Source organism: Artemia sp. Qi Xiang Cuo, chromosome 12 (assembly GCF_049724085.1).
Source record: "Artemia sp. Qi Xiang Cuo chromosome 12, ASM4972408v1, whole genome shotgun sequence".
NCBI classification, from domain to species: Eukaryota; Metazoa; Arthropoda; class Branchiopoda; order Anostraca; family Artemiidae; genus Artemia; species Artemia sp. Qi Xiang Cuo.
In genome coordinates, this window is record NC_142805.1 from 61,792,332 (window position 1) to 61,802,675 (window position 10,344).

At 34.8% G+C, this 10,344-nt stretch overlaps 1 protein-coding gene across 1 annotated transcript in view; it reads right to left on the bottom strand.

The window, feature by feature from the left end:
- LOC148946375 (protein EFR3 homolog B-like) overlaps positions 1-4,901 on the bottom strand; it is an 81,477-nt gene extending 76,576 nt beyond the window's left edge. The window contains exon 1 of the mRNA XM_089097682.1: positions 4,764-4,901. The gene's annotated coding sequence lies outside the window, so the exon portion shown is untranslated. The remainder of the gene's footprint in view (positions 1-4,763) is intronic.
- Between the last annotated feature and the right edge of the window lie 5,443 nt (positions 4,902-10,344).

Sequence of the window (10,344 nt, forward strand, 5' to 3'; positions counted from 1 at the left end):
TCTTCCTTCTTCTGATGGTTCAAGATATAACCCTCATAATACATTTCTCTAATGTTTTGTATCTTGTGATATGCCATGTCTTCTTTGTTAATCAGTTTTCATTTATTCTTAACCTGATGAAATCTAGCTTTAGTCTGAGTGATTGGTTACAATATTGGACAAAAATGTTATTCAAAATAACTTGAAAATGCAGATAACAGTAGAAGAAAACACAATAACCTGATTAATAGAAATATTCTGCACATTAGAAGGTAAGGGGGGGCGGGCAGCTTCCCCCCTAAAACTTCAAATTTACAATAGATATTAGTGAGAACATTTTTTATGTTGGAATTTTTTGTTGGATGTTACCTGGTAGATGGTTAAAAAAGCTGGAAATAAACAGAAATTTCCAAATATCGTTTGCGATATCAACATTTATGTTTTGATCTTCAATATGGATTTTCAGTCCAATATATATATAGGAGACTGGCCCACGATTGGCTGATTTTGACTTGTTTAATTCTCCATGAATTGATTCAAGCAATAAGAAGTTGCTGAGCATATTAAAGCAAAAGTAACTCATTCAATACCATCCTTGAAAAAGACAATTACAAATACTCCGCCATTTTTCCACCTGGATGCTTCACTATCCAAGTGGTCAAGAGTGCCAAACCTGGGCCATCCCGGCACTGGTTCAGTCGTCTCTGTCTTACATTTGGCCACCGGACAAAAGAAAAAGAAAAGTGACCAGAGGAACATTAAAGCTTGTTTTTTGGCTATAAAATTAAGAAAGAATATGGTCAGCATAAAAAACTACAAAATGAATTTCTCTAAGGTTTAAAAAAAAAATAAAGAGTATTATTTTCAAATTATACATTGACTGATCAACACCAAAAGTAAGCCGCTCTGCTAATCTTGGTGTCCTACCTTTCAGTGGTGGCAGTTTTATTTCAACTTCTGTCTTTAAGACACTATTCATCTTGTCAGTTAGCACAAAGTCTCTTGCTCCAGTCTTCTTCCAAAAGAGGACCTTAAGTTCTTCAGTTGCTACACAATGTCAACATTGTGAACAGAATTCTCTTTCTTGCTCTTCAGCTCAATCAGAATGTAATCACCAGCCTTGACTTTCTCAGTGTCAAATTAGAATTTGCTTGTAGGGGTCTTCTATGTCAGAATCATCACTCTAACTGTAACTCTTGTTGCTAGAGAGACACCTTTTGCTTTTTAGTCTTTTCACCTGTCTGACTTTCTTCCATTCCAGGACTAGGGCTTTTTGGCAGATACAGCTTTTATCCTAGCAGTAATGAATTCTTTCATAGGGGTGTCATTGAGCACTTCTGAGTTTTTCATATTTTTTCCTGTTGATTTTTTGGGTTTGAGTTGATTGATAAAATGCTGCAAGTAAAGCAAAGAATGAGAGGCAGTCATCCAGCCAGAAGTATTTTCTGAGCTGATCATGATGGTTCCTGGTAAAGCTCCCCTGAGTAAAATTTTCAGACACTGTCTTTGTGGGGAAATAAGTAGAGGAGGGACTGTGTTCCCAACACATTAATACCAGCACAAATCGTGGTCAACTGACCTCTTTCTGCTGACGTGACCTTCCCTACTTACTTCTGGCCTTACTGTGCAATGATTTTACCAGGCTTGTGGATTTTTTCAGACCTGATTTGTCAAAACTTCCAATGTCTTGTGGTCTGAACATGTGTTTATATAGGCCTCAATCCAAGTTGTTAAAGAAAGTTCCTAAACTGTGACAGTTGAAAGCAGTAGTAGATCATAGACTTGTACTTATTGGTGTTCTTACTGATAGAGTTTTAAGTCAATCCATAAAACCACTGTACCAATCTTTAACTGTAATTCCTCCACTGTTTCCACTACCTTTGCAGTTATCTGTTATCCGGTATATTTATGCTCTTAATAATGGCATAAGTGTATGCACATTTACATGCTTCTAGGGGAATACAGTCAAAAGCATATAAGCTATAGATTTCAAGTAAGTTTTTAGTCTTTTTGCTTGCTCCTCTGTAAATATTGATCATGGGTTGTAACAGGGTATAAGGCAATTCAGGTCCAGACTTTTTAGAGGGATATTCAGCTTCTCAACTTTTTTTTTTATGTAGTCTTGCAGCGTTCCTCTAGGGACACCCATGGTACTTCCAGAGAATCCAACTGACTTTTTGTAGAATAAGACAGAAAATCTGCTATTTTATTTTCTTCTGGATTACAGCCACCTTTCTTTCTTTTCTTCCTCCTTTCATTCTTCACCTCTTTTTTACTTTTAATCATTTTATCTTGAATGAAATTTAACAGAGAAAAAAGAACTTCTGTTCACCTACTGTTCTGACAGGATTAAACAACACCAGAAATAACACAGTTTTGGGTATTAAGCTTGCCTTCAACCTTTAAATATTCTGTTTACACAGCTTTTACAAGCATAGCCCACTTTTGGACACCTTGGTAAGGCATGCTGAATTTACCCTGGGTATTGTGGCCAAACATGGGAGTTCACTATCCTACAGGATGAAAAAATACTAACAGCAAACTGGTGAAGATGGCATATCTTGGAAGCTGCCAAAAACAGGCAAATAATAGGAGAATAATAGGAGAACACCAGACTAAGGAACAAGTTCTTCTCAAACAGAGTTGTCAGCTTGTGGAACTCCCTTAGTGAAAAAACAGTAACCTCTACCACCGTGGATGCATTCAAGTCATCAGTGGATAGGGAGTGGCTCAACAAACCGTGGTGCATCATTTGGGATGCCACAGATGATGATTAACTATCATCACTGAAGCTGGCGGACACAGGATTTGTCCTATCGCTAGCAAGTGCAATTTAAGGTAATTTTAAGAATATAATGTGAGTTTACAATGCATTTTTTCTAGTATTTGTAATTAGGTGTAGGCTTTCAGACAAAATTGAACAAAATTCCAGAGTTAATCACCATAAAACCTGATCCAATCTGAAATTTTTTGTAAAAGTATTAATTAAGGTCAGACTTTTTTTAAAAAATACACTGCAATCTGTCAGAGCTTTTATAATCCACCAGAAGCTCCTTAGGTTTTTGTATTGAAACTGTTTGCTTTGGCTGGACATGGGCCAGTCTCCTCTATACCAAATTTAATATTTAATTTTGCCCAACTGTAAACTTTTGAGTTGAATTCTTAGAAGAAGCTGTAATCTAACCATAATGTGATTTGTGTCAAATTGCTTTTGTGGTGTTTATGTTTTCTGGAAATTGGATAGTGGGTCTCTTATGTTATACTGTTGCAGGAAAAGTAGAACATGGAAAATATTAAAGGCCAAGTTTTAGTGAAATATAGAATGACTAGTTTCTAAAGGGTTATATTCAAAGGACCTTGGGAAGTATTAGTATGAACCCTACCCCCTCCATCACAGAAGCAGCTGCGCCCCCCCCCCTACACAAGATGCTGCCTACGCCATCAAGTGGTATATACACTTTATTTGTAAGTCAATAATATGATTTGATAAAAATTTACCTAGAAATTTACATACTTGACAGGTCTATGGCCTAGGCCTACCTAATGAAATTTTTATAAAACAACATTTCACCTTAATTTTCAGTTTCTTTTTCTCTGGCTCTAGCTCTGAAAATGTGATTCATTTTATTTGAGTAGAATTTTAAACAGAATTAATTGGTTTTTCTAAATTTAGGAAATGTATTTCAGATCTCTGAAATCTCATAAATTGGGATTGAGCAAAATTGTAAAGTTTAAAAGTTTTCTTGAACTTCATTTAAGCAGAAGGTCTGTTTTGCAAGGGTTTCACTTTCATAATACAGATTTATGGTAAAATTCTACTTTAGCTACTTTTGGCTATCTTAGAAAGAGGTTAGGTTAGGAAAATGAAACTTTCAGGGATGGGTCTACAGTCTAAAGTATGTCCTAGGAAGGTATTTTGAAGTACCCTCCTCCACTCCTTCTCCCTCTAGAGGATCCTGACCTTTGATGACCTTTAAAAATCTGTGTGTCATAAAAGTGAAACATTGCAAAATAGATCTTCTGCTTAAAAGAAGTACAACAAAATTGTTTTCAGCTTCATGACTTTGCTCAATTGCAATTTATAAGGTTTAAAATATATGCAAATACATTTCCTAAATTTTAGAAAAAAATACTCATGTGGCTTAAAATTCTACTCAAATACCAGAAATTGCATTTTCAGAACTAAACCTAGAGAAAAAGAAACTGATAACTGAAAATTAAGGTAAAATGTTGTTTTGTCAAAATTTCAAATTTTGTAAATTTGAAGTTTTAGGGGGGGAAGCTGCCCGCCCCCCTTACCTTCTAATGTGTTGAATATTTCTATTAATCAGGTTATTATTAATTTCAGGACCCTCTAGAGGGAGAAGGAGTGGAGATAGGTAATTCAAAATACCTTCCCTGGACATACTTTAGCCTGTAGACCCATCCCTGAAAGTTTCATTTTCCTAACCTAACCCCTTTCCAAGATAGCCAAAAGTAGCTAAAGTAGAATTTTACCAGATTTATAAGGGTCACTGCCCTCTAGAGGGAGAAGGAGTGGAGATAGGTACTTCAAAATACCTTCCTGTGACATAGGCATATTCTAGTGTGTAGACCCATCCCTGAAAGTTTCATTTTCCTAACATAATCCCTTTCCAAGACAGCGAAAGTAGCTAAAATAGAATTTTACCAAAATAAATTCACCACAACATTGAATAGCCTAGAGGTAATTGTTGCAAAAATTCAGATCTAGCCTAGCTTTAATTTAAAACTTATTTAAGAAAACTTCCAAAACTTGAGTTTACTGCAGAGGTAAGGCTATAAGCTACAGCTAAAAGTTAACCGTAAAAAGGCATCTAGACGTGTTTTATCTCAATATAAATTAGTTCTCTTTTAAGTATAAACAAGGTCCGCAACAACCAATTTGGGATTGGGATCTCTTTGCCTTTCTTGGCACTGTTGCCGACCTTTAGATTAAAAGGGTCAAAATAAAGAGAAAAAGACACCGAGTCCTAGGACACCTTGTAAAACGAGGATTTGTTCTTTGGTATAGACTATACTAAGAAAACACCCCTTTTATTGGTAACATCCTCTTTTTTTAACTGTTCTGAGAAAAACAAATGTTTCTTTCCTTTCAAAATGATATTCTACAACTTTATTGTGGGTTAAAACATGCTCAAAGAATTCGGCCCATCTCTCTCAAACACTTAACGTTTAAGTAGAAGATGTGTCGTTTCTATCTTTGAACAAAGACAAGCCCAGACTGACTTGACAGAAGTCGGATCCATCCTTAAAGGTCAATTTGGTCCATTTAAGACAGCCAGTCTATTGCAGTGACTCTTATATGAACTTTTTATCTGTCAGGAGGAAAAGGTACGACGTTTTCAGCAGCGAAAAATTGTCTTTCTGTCTCTTTAGAGAGTGTATTCTAAAATGAGAGCCATATACACAGCTTTCAAAGAACATGTTCGGGAAAAGATAAGCTTGTTGTGTCGTAGCCATCGAATTTGCTGCGGTGTTATTCTGTCGATGATGGTGAGTTTGACCTAAAGACTTTGGCGAAACTAGGTGTTGGGTATTCCAAAGTGTTTATTGGTTCTGGTAAAACATTGTAGGGATCTTGTTTTGAAGGTAGAAAAAGGATCTTGATCATTTGGGCTTTAAGAGTCGAAGTTCCACAAGGGTGAATGGTGATAGGGAGGATGAGCAATAACCTTATTTTAATATTGTTAATAAATTCTTATACATTCAGAAGGGCTAACAGAAGGACCACACTAACTACTTCCCTTCAACTCTTTAATATATTTTTACAAATTTTTGACAATATGGCCGCATCTCCCAGATCATCAAAAGTTTTATCCATGGCTTTCATATCGCATCTTCTTAATGTACACTAAAATACTTCTCTCTATTTTCCTCACTTTCATTTTATTGTCTTAAGATCTACCACTCCAAAATTTTTTGTACAAAACCCGGCTCTTCTTTCTAGCGTTAGGTACTTTCGCTAATATTCCAAACTTAGTGTGTAATCTTTTGTAGCATAACCACCCTGTCTCAAATTTAGAGCAATTATAATAGTCAATGAGGTCGACCATCTCAATACTATGTGATTACCACATTGGTTTATAATCCATTTCTAGTAATGGTTATGAATAAATTATGAAAGTTACAAGACTGTAGCAGTCCATTGCCATTGATTTTTTCCTCCCTACACCGATATCACCTAGTCTAAAATAATATCCATACCTATTTGTGCCAACTTGGACATTAAAGCCTTAATAAAAAATATTACATTTTTATCTAGGATCTAGCCAATTTGTTTCTGTAACTGTACATAAGATTCATTCAAATCAATACGGTACTTTCTCCGTTGTCGGGTTTTGTGAGGCCTAGAATATACCACAATGACTAATACTATAGGGTTTTCGGTCGTAAAATAAACAACTAGGATCCAATTATTAATGTCTTTTTCAGCCAAGACCTAGATACTTCTTTATTAATCATAAGCCCCCTTTCAGCTTTCAGCTTTCAGCTTACCCTATTTACCTAAATAAAACGAGTCCATATAGCTTAATTTCTAGTTTCCTAACCTTGAGAACCGAGTTTTTGAAGATTCTAACAAGTAAGATTTAAAGTATCTAAATTTTTCAGTCGAGATAGTTGTCTATCAATGTTGTTATGTCCTATGTAGTAATTGCGTGGTTATTTAAGCAATTTGAAGTGTGTTGTTTTCATGAACATTGTGCTATAATAGGGAAATTATAGGTATGGTAAAAGTAAATCATTTAAGGGCACTTTTAACAGTATAAGAGTAAAGCATTTTTAGATTTTTGCTTTGTCTATTAATTTTATCGTTTAGTTTGGCACCACTTCTGCACAATGAGCTTAGTTCAATGATTGACTGTCGTTTAGATCTGAAAAGAACATTTAATGATAATTTTGTAGGCAAATTCGAAATGAAAGAATCTTATTAGTATCAAACAGATCGTGGTAACGAACTGTAAGTAAGGAGCAACCCGGCTCAATAGTAACCGAAAGTCTATAAAACAGAATTTTGATACCAATAGATACATCAGAAGAATCAGATTTTGTATGCTGATTTCAAATATATAAGTTTCATCAAGTTTAGTCTTACCCATTAAAAGTTAGTGAAAAAAGGGGGAAAACCCCTAAAAGTCATAGAACTTTAATGAAAATCACACCATCAAATTCAGCGTATCAAAAAACTCTACTGTAGAAGTTTCAAGCTCTTATCTGCAAAAATGTCGAATTTTGTATTTTTGTCAGAAGAAAGATCACGGATGCGTGTTTATTTGTTGTTTTTTTGTTTGTTTTTTTATTTCCCCAGGGTGATCGCATCGATCCAGTAGTCCTAGAATATCATAAGAGGGCTCATTTGAACGGAAATTAAAAGTTCTAGTGCCCTTTTTAATTGACGAAAAAAATTGGAGGGCAACTTGGCCCCCTCCCACACTCATTATTTCTCGAAGTCACCCAATTAAAATTTTAAGATAGCCATTTTGCTCAGCATCGTCGAAAAGCTAATAAATATGTCTTTTAGAATGACTTTATCCCCCACAGTTTCCAGGGGAAGGGCTGTAAGTTATGAACTTTGCCCATTGTTTACATATTGTATTGGTTATTGGGAAGTATACAGACATTTTCAGGAAGGATTTTTTTCTAGTGGGGGGGGGGGGCGGGAGGAAGGGGTTACTCTGGAGAATCTTTCTGTGGAGGATATTTCCTTGGGGTAAGAGACATTTCTATGAAGGGGGCGCCATATTTCCCAGCATTATTAAAAAAACGATCAGAAATTAAATTAAAAAAAACAGTTTTTTCAACTGAAAGTAAGAAGCAACATTAGAACTTAAAAAATACAGAAATTATTACGTATATGAGGGGGGTTTGCCCCCAAGTCAATACCTCGCTCTTTACGCTACAGTTTTTTTTAGTGCTTTCAAAAGAGCTATCTACTCTAATTAAACGGCCTTTGTGATTCAGGGGTTTGTGATTTAAACAAAATTTTAACTTTTAACATAAAGAGCGTGGTATTAACTAAGGGGAGATCCCCCTCATATACGTAATAAAAAAAACAATAAAAAAAGACAAGCGATACGGCTCAATAGTAATCGAAAATTTTAAAAATGGAATTTTGATGTCAATAAACGTATTCAAAGAATGGGCTTATAATGCTGATTTTAAATATATAAATTTTACTAAGTTTAGTATTACTCATCAAAGGCTACGAGCCTGAGAAAATTTACCTAATTTTTTAAAGAGGGGGGAAACATCCCCTACAAGTGAAAGAAGTTTAAGGAAAATCACACCGGCAGATTCAGCCTATCAGAAAACCCTAATACATAGGTTTCAAGCTCATATCTGCAAAAATCTGCAACTTTGTATTTTTTGCCAGAAGAAAAATATACGGATATAGAAGTTCGTTACGTAAGTTAATTTGTAAATTACGTCAGAACCAAATTTAGAGACAGCCATTTAGCAAAAGAAAAGTAAAATTTTTATGCAAATTTTGTTTACTTATTCAATGGCGGTGAGCCAAAATAAAAGCTGCATTAACTAAAAAACGATCAGAAATTAAATAAAAAAAACAAGTTTTTTAAACTGAAAGTAAGGAGCGACATTAAAATTTAAAACGAACAGAAATTATTCCGTATATGAAAGGTGCTGTCCCCTCCTCAACGTCTCGCACTTTACGCTAAAGTTTGACTTTCTCACAACTCTATTTTTGTTAAACAGTAAAAAACTTTAGCGTAAAGAGCGAGGCGTTGAGGAGGGGACAGCCCCTTTCCTATGCGGAATAATTTCTGTTCGTTTTAAGTTTTAACGTTGCTCCTTACTTTCAGTTTAAAAAACTTGATTTTTTATTTAATTAACACTACAGACTCGCTTTAAGATTTAATTCTCAACTAGAAATTCTCTGTTTTATAGAGAGAAATAACTGAATTTCCAGAGTGCATATTGATAGTTCTTCATTTCGAGTAATACTAGGTGAGACCAAGATTTTATCTGATAAATCAAACCATTATTTTTTATGCTGTTTAATGACTCTAAACTTAATATCTTTATGCCTACGTTTTTAAGACAATTTTAATTGTATACTGAAAGTTACTGATATCACAGCTCCTGTAAGACTATGAAAAGCGTCTTAGATTAGTTTGTTGTTGTGATGCTATGTATTTACTTTTGATTTCTAAATCAATATTTTGTTTTTTACAGTCGGCTTTTGTGTTTTCAGTAAAGCGCTAGTTTTCTGTAATTCTACAAACATAGGGAAATATCACCAGTTGATTTATTTGTATTAGTTTTATTGATATATGTTAGACAGGCTGTGAAGTAATAGTTTTTTTTCGTTTTAAGTTTCAACTTCTCTCTTTACTTTCCTCGGAAAAACTTTGTTTTTTTTTAAATTAACAGTGTCTAGGGTTAATTTAAAGCTGAAATATCGGAAGGGTAAATACCTCCCGGGAAGCTATAATGTTGGTAGACTCCAGGATGAGAATTTGAGAGAAACTTTCCACGAACAGTCGAATACTAAACTTAAGAGTTAAAAATTTGGCAATGTAGAAGATAAATGAATTAATTTTTGGGAAATAATTTGTAATGTTGCCGATGGTGTCTTATTTCGTGTCTAAGTTAGGAACGCAGCTAAGAATATTAGTGGTAAGGCTTTATGCTTAATAGAGAGGAGAAGGACTCTGAATAAGGATTATCTGAGTTATAGATCATGAAAATAAGAGGAACGTAAAGGCGAAGAAAGCATTAAAATATGAACCAAGGAGGTGAGAAGTCAAGACAATGGGTTAAATTGCCGAGGATTTGGAAGATGCAGCTAGATGGCCTACTAAAATATTTTTCCAAGCATGTTAATAATTTGAGAGGACTTATCAATCCGGACTTGTCTCTGTCAAAGATAGGAACGGGGCCACAATTAGTAATAAGGAAAGAGTTAAAGAGAGATGGACAGAATATTTTGAGAATGTGCTAAATCTGGATAAAGTTGCAGGAAAAGATATTGATAGAAATGAAAAAGGTTGCAATACCTTGGGTGTGACGGAATATTTATTTTGTGAGGAAGAATTAGCGACAGTAAAAGGATTATAAAAATATTAAGGCGTAAAGGGCTGATAGTGCGGTCAATGAGTTTCTTAAATATGGTGTCTTTGAGGTTAGAAATAAGTCACTGAAGATTGTAAATATTATTTTTGAAAAAGAGGAAGCACCTAGTGATTTTATGAAACTCTAATTAAACGCCCTCAGTTCTGATGAAAACCTAACCCCCGAGAAGAGATGGGAGACCTTTAAAACAGTGATGACAGAGACTGCTGATGAGATCCTAGGCCGAGCCAAAGTCAAACGACAGCACTGGAT